This window comes from Bactrocera dorsalis, chromosome 6, assembly GCF_023373825.1.
Source record: "Bactrocera dorsalis isolate Fly_Bdor chromosome 6, ASM2337382v1, whole genome shotgun sequence".
Taxonomy (NCBI): Eukaryota; Metazoa; Arthropoda; class Insecta; order Diptera; family Tephritidae; genus Bactrocera; species Bactrocera dorsalis.
In genome coordinates, this window is record NC_064308.1 from 28,889,484 (window position 1) to 28,915,438 (window position 25,955).

At 41.0% G+C, this 25,955-nt stretch overlaps 1 protein-coding gene across 2 annotated transcripts in view; it reads right to left on the bottom strand.

Annotated features, from left to right (window-relative positions):
* The window catches only part of LOC125779273 (uncharacterized), an 854,525-nt gene that overhangs the window by 489,094 nt on the left and 339,476 nt on the right, over nucleotides 1–25,955 (bottom strand). Inside the window, exon 2 of one of the 2 annotated variants that reach the window (XM_049460378.1) lies at nucleotides 8,245–9,293. The exons of the other annotated variant lie outside the window; for it this stretch is intronic. The gene's annotated coding sequence lies outside the window, so the exon portion shown is untranslated. The remainder of the gene's footprint in view (nucleotides 1–8,244; nucleotides 9,294–25,955) is intronic. 2 annotated transcript variants of the gene reach the window in all.

Sequence of the window (25,955 nt, forward strand, 5' to 3'; positions counted from 1 at the left end):
GAAATGCCGTCCCACAGTTCCCTTATACCGAATTGTTGATGAGTGCTCTCAGAGAGCAGGAGTGCAAGCCGAGTAGAAAAACGTTCGGCTGTCTGTTGTGATTGCAGCTTCTCGACGTCGAACCTTCCTTGTGTTTGTTGGCGTGCGTTTTTTGCTGCACAGAGGCGGGTGCGAATTTTGGTTGCAACAATATAGTGGTCCGAGTCGATGTTAGGACCTCGGAGCGCACGCACATCTAAAACACTGGAGACGTGTCTTCCGTCTATCACAACATGATCGATCTGGTTGGTGGTTTTTCGATCCGGAGACAGCCAGGTAGCTTGATGTATCTTCTTATGCTGGAATCTAGTACTACAGATAACCATATTTCGGGCCCCGGCGAAGTCGATCAGCCTCAACCCATTTGGGGATGTTTCGTCGTGGAGGCTGAATTTACCGACCGTAGTGCCAAAGATACCTTCTTTGCCCACCCTGGCGTTAAAGTCGCCAAGCACGATTTTGACATCTTGGCGGGGGCATCTCTCATAAGTGCGCTTCAAGCACTCATAAAAGGCATCTTTGGTCACATCGTCCTTCTCTTCCGTCGGGGCGTGGGCGCAAATCAGCGATATGTTGAAGAACCTCGCTTTGATGCGGATTGTGGCTAGATGTTCATTCACCGCAGTGAATGATAGTACTCGGCGACGGAGTCTCTCTCCCACCACGAATCCAACACCAAACTTGCGGTCCTTTATATGGCCACTGTAGTAAATGTCACAAGGACCTACTCGTCTCTGTCCTTGTCCCGTCCATCGCATTTCTTGGACGGCGGTGATGCCAGCCTTTATCTTTACGAGGACATATACCAGCTAGGCAGCGGCACCTTCCCAATTAAGGGACCGGACATTCCAGGTGCATACCCTCAAATCATAGTCCTTATTTCGTTTGCCATGGTCGTCATCAAAAGGGGGGTCTCTCATCCGAGGCTGTGTTTGCTTTTTCATTGGGGGTGTTTTTTTACGTGGCGGGTCCCAAACCCTGCGCACAACCCTATGTAGGGGATATTTCGCCTTCTCACTTTAGCTCGCCTTCAAACGGATGTTCTTAGGCTACCCAGAGGATACTTGGTCAAAGACCGGAAGTCGTGAGCTGCTTGAGTCATATGTAAAAGAATCGTTTCTGGCCACTCCCAAGTGAATGGCGCTCAGAGAACTTTCCTCACATGCGTGAGCTTCTACACATGACTCCATCTGTTCACTATACAAAACTTAAATTGCAAATGTAATTTACGCTCTTATCGCAGCTCTGTTATGCACACCACACAAAACTATAACTCGACGCTATGCTCTTGTCGCTGCTCTTATCGCTTATCGCAGCTCCGACATGCACACAGCCTAAGAGGCGACTAAAACCCACCCGAGTAATAGATAATATAATATGTCGGGGTATGTCGACGTAAGGGGGCCGATTGCATTTAATTAAAAGATACTTCGTTTAGTATAATCGTTATAAATTTCGGGTTTAATATTTGATTGTGTATATATAAAGGGTGATTTTTTAAGAGCTTGATAACTTTTTTAAAAAAAAAACGCATAAAATTTGCAAAATCTCATCGGTTCTTTATTTGAAACGTTAGATTGGTTCATGACATTTACTTTTTGAAGATAATTTCATTTAAATGTTGACCGCGGCTGCGTCTTAGGTGGTCCATTCGGAAAGTCCAATTTTGGGCAACTTTTTCGAGCATTTCGGCCGGAATAGCCCGAATTTCTTCGGAAATGTTGTCTTCCAAAGCTGGAATAGTTGCTGGCTTATTTCTGTAGACTTTAGACTTGACGTAGCCCCACAAAAAATAGTCTAAAGGCGTTAAATCGCATGATCTTGGTGGCCAACTTACGGGTCCATTTCTTGAGATGAATTGTTGTCCGAAGTTTTCCCTCAAAATGGCCATAGAATCGCGAGCTGTGTGGCATGTAGCGCCATCTTGTTGAAACCACATGTCAACCAAGTTCAGTTCTTCCATTTTTGGCAACAAAAAGTTTGTTAGCATCGAACGATAGCGATCGCCATTCACCGTGACGTTGCGTCCAACAGCATCTTTGAAAAAATACGGTCCAATGATTCCACCAGCGTACAAACCACACCAAACAGTGCATTTTTCGGGATGCATGGGCAGTTCTTGAACGGCTTCTGGTTGCTCTTCACCCCAAATGCGGCAATTTTGCTTATTTACGTAGCCATTCAACCAGAAATGAGCCTCATCGCTGAACAAAACACGCGCGCGAAACACATTTCGAACCGAACACTGATTTTGGTAATAAAATTCAATGATTTGCAAGCGTTGCTCGTTAGTAAGTCTATTCATGATGAAATGTCAAAGCATACTGAGCATCTTTCTCTTTGACACCATGTCTGAAATCCCACGTGATCTGTCAAATACTAATGCATGAAAATCCTAACCTCAAAAAAATCACCCGTTATATAAATAGATGGGTGTGTGTGTGTTAGCATTAATAGTTAATTGTGTTACTCTATAGATATATGTAAATCAATGTTAATTTATTAACTTAGTGTAACCTGCTGCTGTTTTATATCCTGCTTTGATGTTTTTTCATCTAAGTGCCCATTTGATGGTTTTTCCAGTGTTTGTCCACTTGAATAAGAATGATCACTGCAGTATTCACTTGTGTTTGTATTATTAATTTTGTATAATAATTGTTCACTTTGTTTAATTCACTTAATTTTGTTCTCCGTGTTCACTTCTATGTCACTCCTGTGTTGGCGGGATAATATTCCTTTTATGTAAAAAGCGCAGGAAAGGTGTTTTCTTTGTTTCTCCCTTTTCGCCTGTTGCGTGAAGTTAGGCGGTTGATATTCCTCTGCATTACGCCTCTATTACTTTATGTAATTTGTGGGAGTAATGGAGAGGAGTATTTGTTTGGATTAAACATCGCCGCCACCTTGCAGAATCTGCGAAATAATTGAGTATTAGTAGGGTAACATATATTTAAAGTTTTGAAATAATTTAAATTAGAGTAATTATCACAAGTATACATAGGGTTAGATGGTGCCAGTAAGGGTCTAGCCAAATGCTGTATTCTGCGCTACCACTGTACCATTGTCTGGTTTGAAGAGTCTACTTCTGTTTGATCACTGCTTCGTATTTTTTGTTTATATTGTATGCTGAGTACGTAGCGTAAGTCACTAGACGATGGTCTTTTTTGCATATTCCGCAAGCGACATGACGATGTGACGAATTTTTTTTATGATGTGAGATCGTTTTTCGAGTTGTGTGATCATCACATTCCTTTTCCTCACGAATAGTGGGAAGGGTCGACTTGAAACACCGAATGCGTCGTGACATCATTTCGTCTTCCGAAATCGGTGTAACGCTACGGGTTGTGCTACGGGACCGGATGGTAATTGTTGAGCTCATACGACGAGGTTTGGGTGAGTTGGTCATTGTTGGGGCCATTTCACTAAAAAAGAAGAGACAACTTTTAAGTTATTCTGTACTTAATATCACAATTTTTGTAATGGGGCGGGTTACTGTGCCTTGAGCAGTTCGGATTTCAACCACTCGTTTTTTATTGTCTAAGCCGGAGAAGACCTTTTGGATTCCACCGAGCTTCCATTCGCTGGGTGAAATATTTTCGTTTCTTATAACGACTAAGGCTTAGTAGGCAGCTCTCAAGACACGTAAAAACTTCATATAAAAAAAAGGTCAAGAAACTTTCCTGCTATAAATTTACTTGTGTCAAGAACCGATTCTTAATCGACTTCGACGACTGAAGATCGATTCCGAAAAATCGATTATTTGAGAAAACTCGATTCTCGACTAGAATCGGAATCGAGTTTACCATCCCTACTGGCAGCCATCCCGTGCACATATAAAACTCCGCACAATAACCACCACAAAAAAAAATGATTTTTTTTCCATGTTATTTATATGGAAAACAGAAAATTTGAAATAGGCACCTCTTAATATTAATATTAGGAGCTCATCTTTTGAGTGACTTTTTTTTACACATTTTTGAAAGTTTTGAGCCAGTTTTTCAGTTGAAAAAAAAAGGTTGCCTCAGAATGGCACACTCTAATGCACATACAAACATACATACATAATACGCACAAAGTTTGTTTACTTTGTTTATGCTCTCTTGCTCTTCTAATGTGGATCATTCACAATGCGTAACCAGCTGTCAAAATGACTTGAGAAATAATGTATTTTTTTCTTGAGCAATTACTTGAGAGCTGCGTACCAACCTTAAGTCGTTAACTTCAACATTACGTTGTGGATATTTCCATTTATATCGTTTGTGTAGTTCCGTAAGGTACTCTTCCTTCCATCTCTTGCAAATGTGCTGGTAGAGTATTTTTAGTTTCTGCCATCTGTTAACGATGCTTAGTTTGCATCCTCTAAATTGGGTTCAGCAAGGGTTAGCAATGGGGTACTTATAAGGAAGTGTCCTGGAGTTAAAAGTTCCAAGTTTGTTGAGTCGTCGCTTATGGGGCTTATTGGCCGAGAGTTTAAATAACTTTCAATGCGCGTTAATAAGGTAGCAAATTCTTCAAAAGTGAATTTTTGTAATTTTGCTATCTTTTTAAGATGAGTTTTTAGACTTTTTACGCCTGCTTCCCATAATCCACCCATATGTGGAGCTCCTGGTGGGTTGCAGTGCCATGAGATATTTTGATGACTACGGAGAGATGTAATTTGAGTTCGAAGTGTCTGCAGGAATTCACCCCGATCTTTAAGTAGCAACTGTGAAGCTCCTATAAAGTTTGTTCCGTTGTCGGAATAAAGATTGGCGGGACATCCACGCCTCGAGAAGAAACGGCAGAATGCTGCTAGGAAGGCTTGCGTAGTGAGATCGCTAACGGGTTCGAGATGTATTGCTTTAGTTGAGAAGCATACAAATACACATATATCTCCCAGTGTAGTTTTTGATGTCATAGGCAAAGTCGACACCAGTGGCAGCAAACAGACGAGTTAGGACAGTTCTTTCATTTGGAAGAGCTGCAATTGCGTTTGTTGAGCCTTGTTATGTATGATGCACGTTTTGCATTGATGAATTATTGTTTTAATCAACATCTTTGCTTTGGGTATCCAGAATTCTGTTCTTAGGAGCCGAAGAACTAGCTGATTTCCGCCGTGTAACTTTGCTAAATGGGTGAATTGAGTTAGTAATTTTCATATACATTTATTATAGAGTAATAAGATAGGGTGACGCTCATTATATGATATTGCTGCGGAATTGGTTAATCTTCCGTCACTTCGCGTAACTCCTTTAGGGTCAATGAACTGATTTAAAGTCATGATGAACTTTTCTTGGGTATTTGGGTTTTACGGGTCAAGGCGTCATATTCTTCTCGGAAATGCCTTTTTTGGGTGTGAATAATTAACTTCATTCGGGTTGTTTTGAACTCTTCCGGGGTTATTTCGTGGTTTGAGTAATCAGTTTCTCGTCTCCTTGGTGAGGCATTTGCGCAAAACCTGAAAAGGTAAGCGATAACGCAAATAGCTCTGGGGAATGAGGAAAACCTTTCGAGTATATCCTCTTGGGTGGTTATCGCAAACGTTTTAACGGGTTTGAATTCCACGGTAGTGTTGTATGTTTTCTCCGTTGCCGGAAAATGCTCCTTTTCATGCCATTGGGGTCCATGCCACCAGAGGTTGCAATTCTATAGATCTGTGGGTGTACATCCTCGGCTTGCCAAGTCTGCGGGATTCTCTTGGCTTACCACATGGTTCCAATTATCGCCTAACACTTTCTTGGTGATTGCAGCGACTCGATGAGAAAAGAAAGTGGTCCATGAACACGGTGGTTTGTTTAACCAAGCGAGAACAATGGTTGAGTCAGTCCAAAAATAATTTTTATATTGGGTTAGGTGTAGTTGGGATAGGGTACAGCTAACAAGTTTAGCCAGTAGAACCGCTCCGCAGAGTTCCAATCTGGGTAGGGATACGGTTTTAATGGGAGCAACTCTTGTTTTTGACACTAAGTGAGTTGTCCATATTTTATGTCCAACTAAAACCCTTATGTAAAGTGTCGCGGCATATGCTTTTTCTGAAGCATCAGAGAAACCGTGGAATTCGGTGGTGGATATTGGGTTAAAATGGGTCCATCTGGGTATTTCAATTTTATTTATGTTTTCATAATCCTTTACGAAACTGTTCCATCGATGAAGGGTGAAGGGCTTCAGGCTTTCATCCCAGTCAGTTTTATCTAGCCATATTTGTTGCATTATTATTTTTGGAGGATGGAGTCATGTGTAGAAATTCACGCAAGTGAGGAAAGTTCTCTGATCGCCATTCACTTGGGAGTGGCCAGAAACGATTCTTTTTCATATGACTCAAGCAGCTCACGACTTCCGGTCTTTGACCAAGTATCCTCTGGGTAGCCTAAGAACATCATCCGTTTGAAGGCGAGCTAAAGTGAGAAGGCGAAATATCCCCTACTTAGGGTTGTGCGCTGGGTTTGGGATCCGCCACGTAAAAAAACACCCCCAATGAAAAAGCAAAAACAGCCTCGGATGAGAGACCCCCCTTTTGATGACGACCATGGCAAACGAAATAAGGACTATGATTTGAGGGCATGCACCTGGAATGTCCGGTCCCTTAATTGGGAAGGTGCCGCTGCCCAGCTGGTATATGTCCTCGTAAAGATAAAGGCTGGCATCACCGCCGTCCAAGAAATGCGATGGACGGGACAAGGACAGAGACGAGTAGGTCCTTGTGACATTTACTACAGTGGCCATATAAAGGAGCGCAAGTTTGCTGTTGGATTCGTGGTGGGAGAGAGACTCCGTCGCCGAGTACTATCATTCACTCCGGAGAATGAACGTCTAGCCACAATCCGCATCAAAGCGAGGTTCTTCAACATATCGCTGATTTGCGCCCACGCCCCGACGGAAGAGAAGGACGATGTGACCAAAGATGCTTTTTATGAGTGCTTGGAGCGCACTTATGAGAGATGCCCCCGCCACGATGTCAAAATCGTGCTTGGCGACTTCAACGCCAGGGTGGACAAAGAAGGTATCTTTGGCACTACGGTCGGCAAATTCAGCCTCCACGAGGAAACATCCCCAAATGGGTTAAGGCTGATCGACTTCGCCGGGGCCCGAAATATGGTTATCTGTAGTACTAGATTCCAGCATAAGAAGATACATCAAGCTACCTGGCTGTCTCCGGATCGAAAAACCACCAACCAGATCGATCATGTTGTGATAGACGGAAGACACGTCCCCAGTGTTTTAGATGTGCGTGCGCTCCGAGGTCCTAATATCGACTCGGACCACTATCTTGTTGCAGCCAAGATTCGCACCCGCCTCTGTGCAGCAAAAAACGCATGCCAACAAACACAAGGAAGGTTCGACGTCGAGAAGCTGCAATCACAACAGACAGCCGAACACTTTTCTACTCGGCTTGCACTCCTGCTCTCTGAGGGCACTCGTAAACAACTCGGTATAAGGGAACTGTGGGACGGCATTTCAAACTCCTTACGTACAGCTGCAACTGAAACCATTGGTTTTCGGAAAGTGCAAAAGAACAGCTGGTACGACGAGGAGTGCCGTGTCGCAGCGGAGAGAAAACAGGCTGCCTACCTCGCAATGTTACGATCGACCACAACACGTGCGGGATGGGATAGATACCGAGAGTTGAAGAGGGAAGCGAGACGCATTTGCAGACAGAAGAAGAAAGAGGCCGAAAAGCGTGAGTACGAACAGCTTGATAAGCTGGCCAACAGGGGTAATGCTCGAAAATTCTACGAAAAAATGCGGCGGCTTACAGAAGGTATGGTTATCTAGCCACCGATGCCCAGAGCATACTTAGATTATGGAGGGAACACTTCTCCAGCCTGCTGAATGGCAGTGAACACATAGCAACAGGAGAAGACGAACCCGATTCCCCAATCGATGACGATGGAGCAGACGTTCCATTGCCCGGCCATGAAGAAGTTCGAATAGCAGTTGCCCGCCTGAAGAACAACAAAGCGGCAGGGGCCGACGGATTGCCGGCCGAGCTATTCAAACACGGCGGCGAAGAACTGATAAGGAGCATGCATCAGCTTCTTTGCAAAATATGGTCGGATGAGAGCATGCCCAACGATTGGAATTTAAGTGTGCTATGCCCAATCCATAAAAAAAGAGACTCCACAATCTGCGCCAACTACCGTGGGATTAGCCTCCTCAACATCGCGTACAAGGTTCTATCGAGCGTATTGTGTGAAAGATTAAAGCCCACTGTCAACAAACTGATTGGACCTTATCAGTGTGGCTTCAGACCTGGTAAATCAACAACCGACCAGATATTCACCATACGCCAAATCTTGGAAAAGACCCGTGAAAGGAGAATCGACACGCACCACCTATTCGTCGATTTCAAAGCTTCTTTCGACAGCACGAAAAGGAGCTGCCTTTATGCCGTGATGTCTGAATTTGGTATCCCCGCAAAACTAATACGGCTGTGTAAACTGATGTTGAGCAACACGAAAAGCTCCGTCAGGATCGGGAAGGACCTCTCCGAGCCGTTCGATACCAAACGAGGTTTCAGACAAGGCGACTCCCTATCGTGGGACTTCTTCAATCTGCTGCTGGAGAAAATTATTCGAGCTGCAGAACTTAATCGAGCAGGTACAATCTTTTATATGATATTGATATCATCGGCCTCAACATCCGCGCCGTTAGTTCTGCTTTCTCCAGACTGAACAAGGAAGCAACGCAAATGGGTCTGGCAGTGAACGAGGGCAAGACGAAATATCTCCTGTCATCAAACAAACAGTCGTCGCACTCGCGACTTGGCTCTCACGTCACTTTTGACAGTCATAACTTTGAAGTTGTAGATAATTTCGTCTATTTAGGAACCAGCATTAACACCACCAACAATGTCAGCCTGGAAATCCAACGCAGGATTACTTTTGTCAACAGGTGCTACTTCGGACTGAGTAGGCAATTGAAAAGTAAAGTCCTCTCTCGACGAACAAAAACCAAACTCTATAAGTCGCTCATAATTCCCGTCCTGCTATATGGTGCAGAGGCTTGGACGATGACAACAACCGATGAGTCGACGTTGCGAGTTTTCGAGAGAAAAGTTCTGCGAAAGATTTATGGTCCTTTGCGCGTTGACCACGGTGAATACCGCATCCGATGGAACGATGAGCTGTACGAGATATACGACGACATCGACATAGTTCAGCGAATTAAAAGACAGCGGCTACGCTGGCTAGGTCATGTTATCCGGATGGATGAAAACACTCCAGCTCTGAAAGTATTCGACGCAGTACCCGCCGCGGGAAGCAGAGGAAGAGGAAGACCTCCACTCCGGTGGAAGCACCAAGTGAAGAAGGACCTGGCCTCGCTTGGAATATCCAATTGGCGCCACGTAGCGAAAAGAAGAAACGACTGGCGCGCGGTTGTTAACTCGGCTATAATCGCGTAAGCGGTGTCTACGCCAATTAAAAAAAAAGAAGAAGATAAAACTTCACGTTTGCTGTGTGTGCTGGTTTTTTCTCCATTGGGTTAACGAGGAAAAAAATCCTTTTTGGAGTTCCGTCGAATGCCCAGGGTTTTTGTGTTCTCGGATCCCGAAAAGTTGAGTGATTCCGTTTCTAAAAGCTGATCCTGTGGAAGCCCTTTAAAAATATGTGGGTCATTGGATGTCCATTTTCGCAGAGCGAATCCTGGGGACTTCAGAGCAGAAATGAGTTCATATCGCGCTGACTTTGCCGTGGTTAGGTCATGAGTTCCAGCTAAGACAACGTCGACATACATTTCCTGACGAAGTATTTTGGCTGCTAATAGGTGGGTTTCTTCTACATCATCGGCTAATTTCATGAGAGTGCGGATCGCTCGATACGGTGCACAATTTATGCCGAACGTGACTGTTTGCAATTCGAAGTCTTCTATTGCGTCTTCTGGGGACTTTCTAAATAGTATCCTTTGGAACCGAGCATGATTAGGATCTACGAGTATTTGCCGGTACATTTTTTGAATATCCGCAGTAAAAACGAATTGGAAGAATCACCAATTTGTGATCAGAATTACAAGGTCTTTCTGTAAAGTATGCCCGATATGTAAAACGTCATTCAAGCTTTTGTGATTTGACGTGGGGCAAGATGCATTAAATACCACACGCAATTTCGTGGTTATACGGTCGGGTTTAATGACTGCGTGGTGTGGTAAATAATATTGGGTCACTTTACCAGAAGGGTCATATTCTACTTTCTTCATTTGTCCGAGTCCCAAATATTCCATAATTGCTTTGTCATATTCTGCTTTCACATCTGAATTACGACGGGTAGTTTTTTGGAAAATTTCCTCACAAATTTGGTCCGATTTGGAAACTACGCATTCCTTTGGGATTTCCTCCACCTCCCGAAAACGTGTGAGTAGATTTTCAGGGTTCACTTTATTGTGAAATGAGACTATGGGGGAATTTTGGGAGGGTTGGGTTGTGGACAATATCCATCCGAATTCTGTTTCTTGAGGTAAGAGTGAACATAGTATATTTCTACCGATATCACTACCGATTAGTATATCCACGGATCTGGGTTTGTGAAATTGGGAGTCGGCTAAAGTGAATCCAAGATTTTTAAGACACTATTTTGGATCTATGGGGCATGAGAGCAAATTATCAGTTAGGCTATTTAGTATAAATGCCTGTGCTGACAGCTTCTAATTTGTGTTTAAGGGTGAGCAAAGCGTGATTTCACAAATACTCGTTGGTGTTGCTGAAACTGCATTGTTTAGTCCGGTCACTTGGGCTGATACAGAGTGGGTGGGTATATCCAAACTCCTTTGAAGTCTTCGAGATATAAATGTGGCTTCCGATCCTGAATCAATAAGAGCTCTCGCGGAATATCGCTGGCCATTATGTTCTACTTGAACCATTGCAGTACCGAGTAATCTGCTTCCTACTTGGGTTGGTTGAGTCTTGGGTTGATGATTTAGTGGACTGTATAGTTGTTGTGTAGGCTTGCCGGTTTGTATTTGTGCTTTGGGTGGGTAATACGGTACTTGAAGCGTTTTCAGAGTTCGAACCACTGACGTTTGGTATTTCCGGAGTTGATTCAGGTCGAAAGCTGGATTCTCTGTGTATCAGAGTATTGTGTTTTTTGTGACACTTACCACGTGAGAATTTACACACAGTTCTTGTAGCTATGTGAAATGGCCAAGCAGTTATAGCAATAACCATAGTTTTTGATTGTGGAGATACGTGTATCAACATTCATTGCGAGAAATTTGGGACATTCTCGAATAGGGTGCTGCTTTTTGCAGAGCTTACAGCTTTCTGTATTTATATTATGTTGAGTAAAGTTGAAATTACTATTCCTTCGAGGATTAGAGGATCTGGTAATTGGCGTTTCAGCCACGTTTGCATGAAAAGTGTTATATTTCTTTTCATCTGTTCTTTTAACTGTACCGGTGTGGAATGGGGGTAATTTTGCTACTGAAGCTTTGAAATTTCCTACAGATTCGAGAGTTTTGTGTTTGTGGGTTAAAAAACTGTCGAAATTTGACCACGTCGGTATATCTGAATTATCTGCTAGGGTATATTCAAAAGTTTCGAGAGTTTGCTTAGGTAGTTTTGAGCTACATAGATATATCAATATCAGATCCCAGCTTTGTGTGTCAATCTCAAGATTGTTTAAATTGGTTAAAACGTTATTAACCGAACGTTGTAAACTTTTTATAGCACAACCTGCTTCTTGAGTTACTTGGGGTAGGTTAAAAAGGGTCTTTAACTTGGTGTTTACCTGAAATCTCTTATTTTCGTAAGGTCGACTAAATTTTTCCAGGCAAGTATGAAATCTTCATTTGTCTTCTCCTTTCTTGCTTCTCCTCGGGTCTTCTGAGTAAGGTGAAAGAGTCTTTCAACATTACTAATCTTTCGGTTACGGGTATACAGGGCTGTAAACATATCCCGATAGGTGGGCCAAGTTGTGTAATAAATTATTTATATTAAATTATTAAATTTCCGATGAGTCGTAGAAAAAAAATCAATAAATACAATTTTTGTAGGGGTTTGCACTTTTTCCTACTAGATAACCTTTTTAATTTCCTACTGGGTATTTGTCTTTTGACGTGCTGTCCGCTAACAATTTTTGTTACGAACAAATATAAGCGAATGGGTGCGCTATTCGTATGTAGATAATTAATTGCGGGTGTATATTTATTTATAATATAATTTCAGTTTAACGAGAAGAATGCAATAGCTTACGGCAATATATATGGGGTATTCCATACCAAGTCGACCACTTTTGAACCCGATCCCTTTAGATTTGGCCCTTTGAAAAACATTTTTGAGAATTTTTTCAAAATTTTTTGTCCAACTTCAAAAAAGTTATGAATTGTGCTATTTTTTGCTAAAAAATGACTTTTTTATTTTCAAATAGCCATAACTTTTGTAGAAATTGACTTTTGGGGACCTTTTTTTTTAATTTTTGTTTTTGAATGAACTTTTCGAAAAAATACACGAAAAAAATTTAACACGATCAATTATATAAAATAATCGGTTTTTTTAAGTAAAATCGTAATTTTTTTTGGAAGCTCGCCATTTACGGAAAAGCCCATGAAACACTATATTGATTGTTTGGACATGATAATTTGTGAGACTCCATCGGTCCAATGATATTTGGGTGGATGTAACAACTGTCCAGGGGTAGAAGAGTTGAGTAACATTCTACTAACATGTTTTGAGAATCAGGAAATCGAGAATATTACGTATAAATATTAGATATCAAAACCGAGAAGTAGTTTGGAAACTTTTATCAAACCTACAGAAGAATTTGTTGAAAACTTTTGTAGTGAACTAAAAGTTCTTTTACCTCACTCATTTATTGCTAAAGAACAAGACAAATTTTTGAAAAAAATTGAAAGAAACACTGAAACTAAATGAATTTGTCATTATATGTGATTTTGCAGAGAATTATGCGTTTTTAGTACAAAATGCAGCATCTGGTTTTCGCTGGAATAATAACCAAGCAACAGTTTTTCCGGTGGTTATTTATTACAAAGTAAATGATGAACTTGAACACAAAAGTTTAGAAATTATTTCAGACTGTAATAATCACGATGCCGTTGCTCTTCATGTTTTCATCAAATTAATAACTGATTATACAACAAGATGTAACAAGATTTATTATTTTTCTGATGGGGCTCCTCTACAGTTCAAAAACTTTAAAAATTTTGTGAATTTATATTATCATGAAGATGATTTTGATATTCTTGCTGAATGACATTTTTCTGCGACTGCCCATGGCAAAGGTCCGTGTGATGGAATTGGTGGCATTATCAAACGACACGCAGCGAGAGCCAGTGTCCAACTTGCAGTTGATAAACAAATAACAACACCGATAAAATTTTTTGAATGGGTATCTAATCCGAATAAAATAAATTAAATAAAAAAAAAATATAAAAAAAATTTTTATTGCACTTCTTCTCTTTGGTAAGTATATGCGGGTATGTATGTAAATATAATTATATAGTGCAAATCAAATTTTTGTCAACCCAATAAAACAAATAAATTATGCTTAAGTGTGCTTAAGGACACAATTTTTTTAACAAATATGATTTGCATTTTATATTATTATATAGAAAAAATGTGGGTCGCACTTACAGTTTTGTTAATTTCGTTTTGTTTTTGGTTTTAGTTACTCGCCTGGGTATTTGTTGATTTAGCTTACACGCTTTTTGTTTGTTGGGTGTACTTTTGGGTTGGATTCTGGAATTCCAACGTTGATGTTGTTGGTGAAATTCCCACGAAGATTTTTTCTTTTAATTATCGCGGCTCGATAGGACCAATAATTTCGGGATATGTCGACGTAAGGGGCCGATTGAATATACTTCGTTTAGTATAATCGTTATAAATTTCGGGTTTAATATTTGATTGTGTATGTATATAAATAGATGGGTGTGTGTGTTGGCATTAATAGTTAAATGGCGTGGGAAAGGTGTTTTCTTTGTTTGTTGCGTGAAGTTGAGGTGGTTGATATTCCTTTGCATTACTCCTCTATTACTTTATGTTATTTGTGGGAGTAATTCAGGGGAGTATTTGTTTGGATTAAACATAATACAACATCTAAAAACTCATATGTATATCTATAGGCACTTAGTCAAAACCAAACGGTTAGGTTAGGTTAGGTAAAATGGCTGATCAAAGATCCCACGTAGACTAACAGTTAATCCTTTGTGATGCCAATGAAAAGGAACTCCCGTGTTCGAACTTAAAGATTGGCGAAACGCTTTGTAGCCAATACATAGTTACACAGACGCTTAAATTCAACACCCGCCAGTTCTGTGGGGTGTCCAAAGGTATACGTCCCCAAGTGTCTGAGTCTTGACCTCCCAAAAGCGGGACAGTCAAGCAGGAAGTGCTGGCTTGTTTCCACCGCATCTTCTTCTAAACAGCTTCTGCAGTCGGCATCCGGTAAGATTCCCATTCTTACCGCATGTAGGCCAATAGGACAGTGGCCTGTTAAAAGACCCACTAAAAATGAGAGGTTAGCCTTACTGAGGGCTAAGAGATCATTGGATCTCCGACGATCTATTCTGGGCCAGAAGGCTTTAGCAACCTCACAGGTGCCGGTGCTGGCCCAGCGTTGGACGAGCATCCGCGTGGCCCAGCTATCTAGTAGTAGACCACAAGAAGAAACAGAAGCACCGATCCGTTCCCATTCTACCGATAATGACTCTAGGGTACTTTTCCTTGCTAACTCATCAGCTTTGCAATTGCCTGCAATTCCGCTATGGCCTGGTACCCACACCAGTCTAATCACAAAAACTCAAGCTGCTAGAGCTAACGACGTTAGACATTCTTCGACCAACCCTGAACGCACTACGAATGAGTTCAAGGCCAATATAGCCGCTCTACTATCTGAGTGAATAGTCACTTCTCTGAAGGTGGATGCACTTCGTAGCAGCAAATCAGCTGCTACCTTGATGGCTGCGACCTCAGCCTGGAATACACTACAGTAGTCGGGAAGTCTGAAACAGGAGTTGATGGAGAGCTCCCGACAGTGCACCCTCCCACCAACCTTCCCCCCATGCTTTGACCCATCCGTGAAGAAGCTTGCTGCCCCCCTCCTCCAACGGCTTCTTCCCACCCACATCTCCCTCGTCGGTATATGGGCAGAGAAGGAGCCGCCAGAGTTCGGTATGGCGACTCCATGATCCAGATGATCCGGGATGCAGTCAAAGTTTGTAAGGATATCCAAATGACCAGATGCACGTTCCTTTAAGAAACCAGATTCTCTGAGTCTGATAGCCACCTTCGCGGCTATGCATCTGCCGGCAATGTCTACCGGCGTACCGGCGTAGATCTTAATGCACCACATATGCTAATTAGTGCAGCCCGTTGAACGCTTTCGAGTTTCTTTGCCAGTGTGGTCTTCCCTAAAGCCCTCCACCACATGAAGACACCATAGAACAAGATGGGCTTTACTATGGTGTCATAGAGCCAGAGGACCACTTTCGGTGAGAGACCCCATCTTTTGCCAATAGCTCCTCTGCAGCAGTATAAAGCAATAGCTGCCTTTTTTGCTCTCTCCTCGATATTCGGCTTCCATGAAAGCTTCTTATCCAGTATGAGCCCTAAATATTTCACTGTATTCGCCGTTTGCAGGCGAATACCTCCCGTTGTGGCAACGGTGCCGCCGGGATTTTATATTTTCGGCTGAATAAAACCATTTCTGTTTTGTTTGGATTAATGGCGAGTCCACTTTCGACCGCCCACTTTGTTACAACGCTGAGATATCCCTGCGTCAACTCGTACACGGTGCTAAGGAACTTTCCTTTGACCATAGGTGCTACATCGTCTGCGTAGGCAATCACCCGACAGCCGTGATCCTCTAGTTTTTTGAGCAACTCGCCAACGACTAGGATCCATAGAAGAGGAGAGAGAACCCCACCTTGTGGTGTTCCCCTACTCACACTACGCCTCGCGCGCGCGCTGCCCCATTCTGTTTCGATCACTCTGTCGCACAGAAGACTGAGAATGAGGCACTTGAGGTTCGATTCAACCCCAAGACCGTCAAGAGCAGTTACTACTGCCACCGGCAGGACATTGTTGAAAGCTCCCTCGATATCAAGGAAGGTCCCAACAGCGAAGTCCTTGGCTTCAATGGCTTCTTCGAGCCATGACACGATAGTATGCAAGGCAGTGTCCACTGACTTGCCTTTGCCATAGGCATGTTGTGCCTTTGACAAATAGTCTTTCGGAATGCTCTTCCTTACATGCCAGTCCATCAGTCTCTCCAGAGTCTTTAACAGGAAGGAGGAGAGGCTGATTGGCCTGAAATCCTTGGCCGTGACATGGGAGCCCCTGCCAGCCTTCGGGATGAACGTGACCTTGACTCGTCTCCAGGCCCCCGGGATGTAACCTAATCTGATGCAGTTCGCATAGATAGGTGCCAACCAGCTGCATGACACCTTAAAAGTCTGTTGCAGCTGCGCTGGTATGATGCCGTCTGGTCCCGAGGACTTGAATGGTTTGAACGAGTTAATCCCCCACGTCAAGTGCCGCTCATCCAGGATGCCGACAAAGGCCGCGCAATCGTCATGCGGCACCCCGAGAGATCCCCTCACAGAGGACATGTTGCTCGGGAAGTGAGCGTCGAGAAGCATTTGAAGTGTTTCTTCGCTACTGAGGGCCCACTTCCCATTTGCGTCCTTGAGATACCCCAGGGACACTGGGGTTTTTGCGAGAATACGCCTGAATCTCGAGGACTCGTGACAGCCTTCCACCTTTTCACAGAAGCACTTCCACGAGGTCCTCTTGGTCTTCCTTAACTCGGACTTATATATTGAAAGTCCTGCTTTATACAAAGCCCAGTTCTCAGATATCCCGCTTCTGCGGGCCTTGTTGAAAAGCCGTCGACAAGACGCCCTGATATCTGAGAGCTTCGTAGTCCACCATAGAGGTTTCTCTTTGCCCTTCGGCGATCTCAGTGGACAAGACCTCTCCAGCGCAGCCTTGCACGCCGAGCTGAAGACTTCAACCCACTCCTCCACCGCATCGGTAGTGGCCAACGAGTCCACCCCCGGTGCGCGTGGGAGAGTTTGCCGAAGCCTCCTGCGGTAACCCTCCCAGTCCGTGTTCTGAGGGTTCCTAAAATATTTCCTAGGCGGACCTTCTCCGGCTAGACTAAACTCGATATACCTGTGACCCGAAGAGGAGTTATCGTCGAAGACCCTCCAGTCCGATATCAGCGGGGCAATACCAAACGGTTACAAAATAATAATTTTATTTTCACAGATGGCGGGGACAATTGTGTTTTTCTCAGTAATTATAACATTGGTGGCAGCACTCTTGCAAATCACACCAATAACACATTTTTGGGATTATTGTCTGGGGGGTGAGGAATTCCAAGTCAGGGTGATGGTACTAGGTCAGTATAGTAAAAACCCTCAAAGGGTTTGGCGTTCGTATGTGTCAGTTTTTTTTTATGACCTTTTAAATTTTTTCCTTATCTTGATGTTTTTTCGCTTAGTTGTAATATTTTGGCAAAAACGTTTTTATTTGTTTTTGTTTAATTTTTTTTTCTAAATTTTAAATTTTAATTTTTCTAAATTTTTTCATCAAAATCGGACAAGTGGTTCGCGAGTTATGTTATGCGCCGGGGGAAAGACAATGCATTCCATGTATAATACCGAGGCATCTCCGAGTAAAGCAATGTTCTCGCGAACGGATCACTGGCGCAAGTTGCAAAGAAACTTGTTAAAGTGGTTGCTGGCGGTATTTCCGTTCGCTGTACTATGTTCTCTGCGTTGAAATAAACTCGCTGGCCATTCTCCAAATAAGCTGACAGATGCACAACAGTAGGATGGCGTTCATGAATTGCAAACGAAAATATTCTCCAGATTGCTTCATTGCAGTTCACATATCTGCCCATTTGAAATTTGCTAATTTCATCTCGTTCAACGCCAACAACCGCCATATCGCTTCCTTTGGTGACATATTTGCAAACATACTTAATTGATTTTATTGAACTGCAATACTCAACATTTATATGTGTTTTGAATGCCTTAGACAAAATAGGCGAATATGGAACGATCCATGTGTTATCAACCACGAAATTCTTTCCTTTCAATTGAGTGATGAATGTTCTGCCATTGTCAGCGGGTGAGCGACGCCGATAGAGAGGGTATCCGTCGTTTCCAGTTTGAGTTTCCGAAATAAAAGCACGGGGACAGCGTTTTTTGCATATACTGTCCGACATACAAACCGAAGTTGGATCGTGTTCTCCGCATGGCCCATGAACTATATTGGCCATCACCACTTCGTGCAACTCTGGATCTATTTCAACATCAGGAATTTCGGCGGAAATTATGCCATCAATTTGGTCAGGTGTAATTTTCTCCACCATCCAAAGAAGAATGTGTGCGTGGGGCAAACCTCTCTTCTGCCACTCCAATGAGTACATCCAGCATCGAACAGTGCCATATACACGTTGTTTCGTAATAAAGTCCATCAAACATCTGAGTTTTTGTTTAAACGCGCGTGCTGTAGCATCGTGGCGATCGCTTGGTGATTGACCGGGATGCAATAGATTCGTAATGTCTGGCCATTTTGGATTGCAAGTAAATGTAACAAACAAATCCGGCCGTCAATAATTGCGCACGTAACTCATCGCATCCTGGGAGTACTCATGCATGTGTCTAGGACTGCCAATGTATGTCGATGTCAAAATATAGAGTCGACCAATATCTGTAATATCCGCATCACCATTCATTGCATCTCTTAAGTGAATATACTCTTCAGATCGCAACTTCGACTGATTATATTGCATGTAATTAAGTCGTTCTGTCTCAACTTTAACATACATGTCAACTGCATACTGTTGAAATAACCGTCCATATCCCAGTAAATGGTCGTCATAGTTTTAGCGAATCATCATTCGATATGCGTAAAACTTCATTGAACTGACTTTTTTATTTGTCTCGACACCTAAAAGCTTAAATTACCTATATGAAGTAGCAAACAAAATTTTTTTTTACTAACCATTCACCGGATTTATCATCTTATATCCTAAGTGATATCCGTCTTCTCTACGGCAGAACATGAGCGGATATTGCATTGCGTCGTAAGACAGATGTGTCTCACTTATCCGTTTTAGTGCGTTTAGATTTCTACGTTTGATAACAATATCACGCGACTGCAAATTTTCTCCAACAACAACAACTGATATTTCGCTAACTGTAGGTGCATTATATTGTCTTTCATGTGTCCCTGTTGGTCTTTTGTCCGCTTGTATGATTATACAATGATCATCTGTTGGCATACGTTCCAACGAAATCGTAAACAGTTTAATGAGGCCAATGTGTTCGTGTAACATTTGCTGCAATTGTTCGATTATTTCTCTTTTCGTTGTATTGAAGATAGCACAACGCCGATTTACTTCATCATGTTAATCTCCCAGAAAGTAAATTTGGAGATATTTGTGTTCTTGATCTGGATGCGGCAACATCGATCCAGCGAGATGAAACATTTGCCCATGAACGTGTATAATTGGAGGAAAGCTCTGTAGTTTCTGTCGAATATTGTTTGGCAAAAATACCTTAAACGTTGGATTGTAGTTTTGTTCATTTACAATTTCCCCGCCAAACGACGTCATTTGAAAACAATCGTTGTACATTTTAGTGTGCTTTAAGAAATAGCTCGAGAGAGGAGATTCACCGTAAAGCAGCTGGAACAATGGCTGTGGTGGTGGAAGCAATTCTGGCAACGGTTCATTTTTAAATTTGACTGCATTGCAATATTGACAAACTACTGACATCTGACCTATTAGAACAGATGCGCTATATTGAATGTTTGGATCATATCGAAAACCTGCCCGTTCAAAGTTCACAAAAGAAAGATGTTGCCGCTGTTGTCGTCGAATAATCGCATGTTGTGATCTTACTTCATCACTTTGGCGAGCACGAACTTCCCTTCTTCTCGATCGTTGTTGCTGATTGTGAACTTCCCTTCTTCTCAATCGTTCTTGCTGATTGTATGTTTGGTTGACATCTTCTAACTGGTGCGTGCTACTCTCCAGCAGTCTTTTTCGTGGTGATACCCTCTCAATAATACTTTCCCTTTGACGTGCTCTGCTATTTCGTGTTCTCCTTGCGGCCTGGGAACTCCGAGAAGTGTTACCATACGTACTGATTCTTGACATCCTAACAAATATCTAATTGGAGATGATCATTCATTTGCATAAAGTTCATATAAGGTTTTACGGACCAATAACTTACCTTTGAAAACTCCAAAAATGAATGAATTAAACTAAGGAAGCAGATCAATTGAATGATAAATTCCAATGTACATAAATCGGTATTCGCCAACACGCTAAATCACTTTCACTTTTTAAAACAAAATATATCAATGTATCAGTAAAGCAAGGCGCATTTTTATTGACCTCTTAATTTTGCGTGTTCGATTGCAAAGCAAAATTGACGTTTAATTTAATTTGTGTTTGTTTCATAAAACTGCCATTTCCATAAACCAAAAATAGCACGTAACACAACCAAAATTACCATATAACCGCTGCAGCAAGAACAACCAAAATGTCGTGCTAGGTGGAAAATGAGATAAATATATGGTGGATTAACAACCAAAATAATTAAAGATTGTAAGGGAGGTACCACGTCCCCCTTTTCGATAACGCCAAGCTTTATGGGTGAGAATGGTGTTGTTTCCTATAGCTCTATACCAATTTTCATGTTCCTACCTTAAATACTTTTGAAGATAATCACCTTGAAAAGTTCAGTTTGTATGGGAGGTGCCACGCCCCCTTTTCCGATTATCCCTTCTTTTATGTGTAAGAAGGCTTTTGATACCATATAGGTCTATACCAATGTTCAGGTCCCTACCTTGAACCCTTTCACAGATATTCTGCTTAAAAAATTTAGTTTGTATGAGAGGTACCACGACCCCTTATTCGATAGCCCCCGGTTTTATAGGTGAGAGTGGTGTTGTTATCCTGTAGCTCTGTACCAATTTTCATGTTCCTACCTTAAACACTTTTGAAGATATTCGACTTGAAAAATTCAATTTGTATGGGAGGTGCCACGCCCCCTTAATATTTTATTCTGATTTTAAGACATGACCTGCGCGTGGTAATAACAAACAAATCCTTCAAAGGAAGTATTTCATTTGGTTCAGCCGTTTGCGAGTTTTAGCGTTACAACTATACACCATTTCATTTTTATATATATAGATAAGTTAAGCTCATGTAACAAGTGTTGCGTTAACTCTTCCCCTCTTAAATCGATTGTCCCCAATCGGTGTTGCTCGTAGGGTATGCCGTTGTTATTTGTAAAAAAGGACCTTTCCGCACGTTTACAACGTCCTCTGCACTAGATTCAGGTGACAAATATACTTTCTGACGATGTTTATATAAAAATGCTATTATATGATTACTATATAATTATGACAATTATTATTACATCAGAAATTAAGCTAACTACTGAGTTACTGTCGCTTTTATTTAACAAAAATTCAATATTATTTTCATGTTGGAGTTGTTTCACATAGAAGGTTTCCAGTCTTAATTCTTTGTTAGTAAAATTTGTATTATCTTTAATTTTTGTTATTACATTCGGTATACAAAGGATTAATATACCTCCCTTTTTACATTAATATATGACCTGTTAAATACACTTATTTCACAATTTTTAAATTTTATTAAAAAAGTTCCTCTTTGTTTAATATTTTGTCTGTTAGAATTTTGCAAAATTTTTGATTGAAAATTTTTAAATATTAGTGCGCCTGGTAGCACTTAATTTACAGATTGCTCATTACAAATTCTGAGCTTACAAGCTGCTTCATCAAATTTTAATATATTTGTTAAACATTGATCCTTCTCTTTAATTAATTTTTTCTCCAGATTATCGTAAATTTCTACATTGTACATATTGTTATCTTCATCTACTAATACATCGTATTTGTCTAAAACTAATGATTTATTGTTTATATTGGGGGAGGGGTTCGATTTTGATTTGGGATAGGATGCTGTTGGAATATTGGGGTATGAGGACGGTTATAATGATCGTGTTATCCTGGAAAAGTACTGCTGTTTTTATGTGGCTATAGCTTTCGAAATCGGTAATGAGATTTAGTTCTGTAGATGTAGATATATGTTGGTATTATGCCTAATTTGCCTGAACCAATTATCTGTTCAATGTCGTCCACTTGATTGCGTAAAAGCGATATATCGTTGTTAACCTAATAGGTGTGTTTAATGAATTGAATGTCGTCTTCCAAAGTCTTAATCCTATTCTGCGCTGTTTCTTTATTTATATGGTCTGTAACGTTGTTTATTTGTCCGGAAATAAGGTTGCTAAGGTATAATAAATTATTAATATTTTGTGCATATGTTCTTTCGCGTTTATGCAATTGTGTAAGTGCGTCGCTAATTTCTTTTTCGTCATCGCTGTCCATGGTACCTGCTATTGGACGCATCTGTGGTCAGCTCAAATTCTTTGCTGTAATCCGGATACGTGAGGATGATATCCTCTGAGGTGAGGGAATTTTTTATTTTCATGAAAGCTTCTATCGCTTCCCTATTCAAATTTATTTTTATGTGAGTATATTTATTCTTTGACGTACGACCGTCTTCCCCTCTTAAAAGAGATGTTAGGGGTTTTTCAAGTTTAGCGTAATCTCTTATAAAATGCCGGTAGTACCCTGACATGCCGAGGAAGCTGCGAAATTGTTTTAAATTTTGTGGTTGTGGAAAGTTTCAAATGGCTTCAACTTTTTTTTGGGTTGGTTCTTATGCCAACCGGTGTGATTACAGACCCTAAGAATTCTACTTCTTTTTTGAAAACTTTACATTTTCCTAAGTGTACTTTCATATTAGCGTTTTCTAATGTATCAAACACCTTATATACATGCTCGATGTGTTCCTCTTCTGTTTTGCTAAAAACGATTATGTCGTCGATATTCACGTAGCAACATTTCCCTATGTGTACTCGTAATATATCATCTAATGCGTGCTGAAAATAGATGGCGCATTTTTATGGCCAACTTGTAGTCGAGTAAATTCGTACTTCCCATTAGTGATAGAGAAAGCAGTTTTTTCTATATCAGATTTTTTTATTGCAATCGGGTGAAAACCACTTTAAGGTCACACTGTAGAGTTGTACCGTGAACTAGATGGTCTAATTATACCATCGCTTAAAAGCTTTTTTACCTGAGATTCCACTTCCTGTTTTAATGCTGCAGGATATGGATAGAATTTTGTGTAAACAGGGGAATCGGATGTTGTCCGAATTTGCCCGACAACTTTTGTTATATAGGTTAGCTTTTCGGTTCGGAGAAAAGCTTTGCGTATTCATTTACGATGTTTTCCATAGTGTACATTTGATTTTCTGAGAGGTTTCCCTTATCTACATTAATTGCGTTCTCTCGTTGTGAGGGGAGCTGTTTGAGGTGAAGCTTAAAACCGTTACTTAAAGTCCTGTAATTTTCGCCAATGTATATAATGGTGGATGGAGTCATGTGTAGAAGTTCTCACAAGTAAGGAAAGTTCTCTGACCGCCATTCACTTGGCAGTGGTCAGAAATGATTCTTTCACATATGACTCAAGCAGCTCACGACTTCCTCTGGGTAGCCTAAGAACATACGTTTGAAGACGAGCTAAAGTGAGAAGGCGAAATATCCCCTACAAAGGGTTGTGCGCTGGGTTTGGGACCCGCCACGTAAAAAAATACCCCCAATGAAAATTAACAACCAGTCTCGGGTAAGAGACCCCCCTTTTGATGACGACCATGGAAAACGAAATCCGGTCCCTTAATTGGGAAGGTGCTGCTGCCCAGCTGGTTGATGTCTTCGTGAAAATTAAGGCTGACATCACCGCCGTCCAAGAAATGTGATGGACGGGACAAGGATAGATACGAGTAGGTCCTTGTGGCATTTACTACAGTGGCCATATAAAGGAGCGCAAGTTGGGTGTGGGATTCGTAGTGGGAGAGAGACTCCGTCGCCCTAATGCATTGTCTCTACATGCTTCCGCCAGCATGCGAAGAGATTCGTTGCCCATATAGAGACAACCAAATTTATTTAGTATCAATAAAAGGTTGATAGAAATCTGAAACTGTTCTATTTCCTCGGACCAATGTGGTCATTTGATATTCTAATGTTAACAAGTCGCACTTGTCACCGTAGTGCATAATTAGGCATTTGGAAATTGATTGCCAATCAAGTGGCGTATTGTATGCTTCCAATGCCGCATCGGCATTGCCTATTATTTTGAGGTTCATTTATAGCTAAAACCCGATCTACGTTTTTTTCCACGAGTTGATTTCTCCTGGATTGCCAGAGAATTCCCTTAGATATTTTACGATGTTAGGTATTCTATCCAATTCGCATAAGTTGTTCCTATGTTCTATGCATTTGGGTGTAATGCCGCATGTACCACTTGCGGTCCCTGTGTCTTTACTATGTCTGAATCTATACTAGCTATGAGCCTGGACAGGTCGTACATGCTCATTTGTCTATTTTGGGATGTCTGAGGGGTATTAGTTGGCGAATTGGGGAAAGGATTAAAGGGCGGATTAAATTATTGGGGTACGCCATTTGTATATTTTTAATATTCTTAGTATAATAATATATTAATATTGTTAATATAATATCTAAGTAGTTACTATAGGTTGCTTCCACTAACATGATTGTTGGGGACTCTGTTGGACCGTAGAATCGTCATCCACTTGCAGAGCTATATGTGTTTATTGTTGGGGGGAGAAGAGTTCCGTTTGTATACGGCGTCGTTTCCTTAATTCTGCTTTTCCTTTTAACGCTACTGCACAATGCGCTTGGTTACGTTACGTTGTGTTTGTTTTTATTTTAACTTTAATTAACTTTTTTTACCATAGAATAGTTGTTGCTTTATTTAACATATAAATTTTGCATTTGACTTTTTTGAACAAAACTTTTTAGCACTTTGTTCTTATTGCATTTGTTTGTGTAACTTATTTTGAAGTTGTTGCAATTTTAAGCTTCAATAGCAGTTTTACACTTTACAGCCACTTTTTTGTTTATCTAGTTTTCACTAGTTTAGACACTTATATTTTCAAGAATTCATTGTATATATTACATTAATTTTTCATATTCAGTTGTTTTTCTGTATTTTCACTTTGTTGATCTTGCTGATTTGTATTTATATCTTCTTCTTTAATACTTTTTGATTTAATTTATTTTTTGTTTGTTTCTGTTCTTTCCACTCACGAATAGAGCTGGCTAGCAACTAGTGCTTCCCGTTTGCTTTATGCTGCTAGGGGACCTTTCTTTCTCTATTATTTAATTATTTATCGCGGTACTGCGATAACTGTTAGCTCATGCGCCAGTTAAGCTTTTGGTTATTAAAAAACTTTTATTATTAAAAAAATTTAATTTTTAGCGGAGCTGCACTGGGGCAGCGGTTCCGCGTAGCTTTTTTGGAGTAATCAAACTGACATTTAGCTTAACCAAATTACAATATTTATACTTAATTCTAAACTAAATAATTACCCGTGGCGTGATTCGTTTCCACGAATCCTATTCTGCACAACAGGTAGGGCAGACGCTGACCATGCACTTTCTGGTGCATTTTGTTCACACCTGCCGGAAGTTGTAAGTCGATACTTATTCATGTAGCAAGTGTTGTGTTAACTTTTACTTGAATAAACGTTTTTTGTACGGTATTACCTAAACTTTTTTTTTTCAATATTATATTATTTATTGAATCTGCTTTTTATAAGCCTAACAATAAGTTTTAAAATCTTAAATCTATTTTAAAATTAGACAGGCTCAAGCAAGTGATTGAGCTGTTTTGGTGATACGTTGCTCTTTAATACGCAGGCATGTCTCTTCTTTTAAGGTGTGTTTGATCGTAGGAATGTACCAAAGCATTAGCCAAAGGGTTTGGGTGATCTCGGAGTTTGGATACAATATATATTTAATTCTGCTATGTTCTACTTCTTTCTTTACCATAGGAATACAAGGGTCTTTTTGG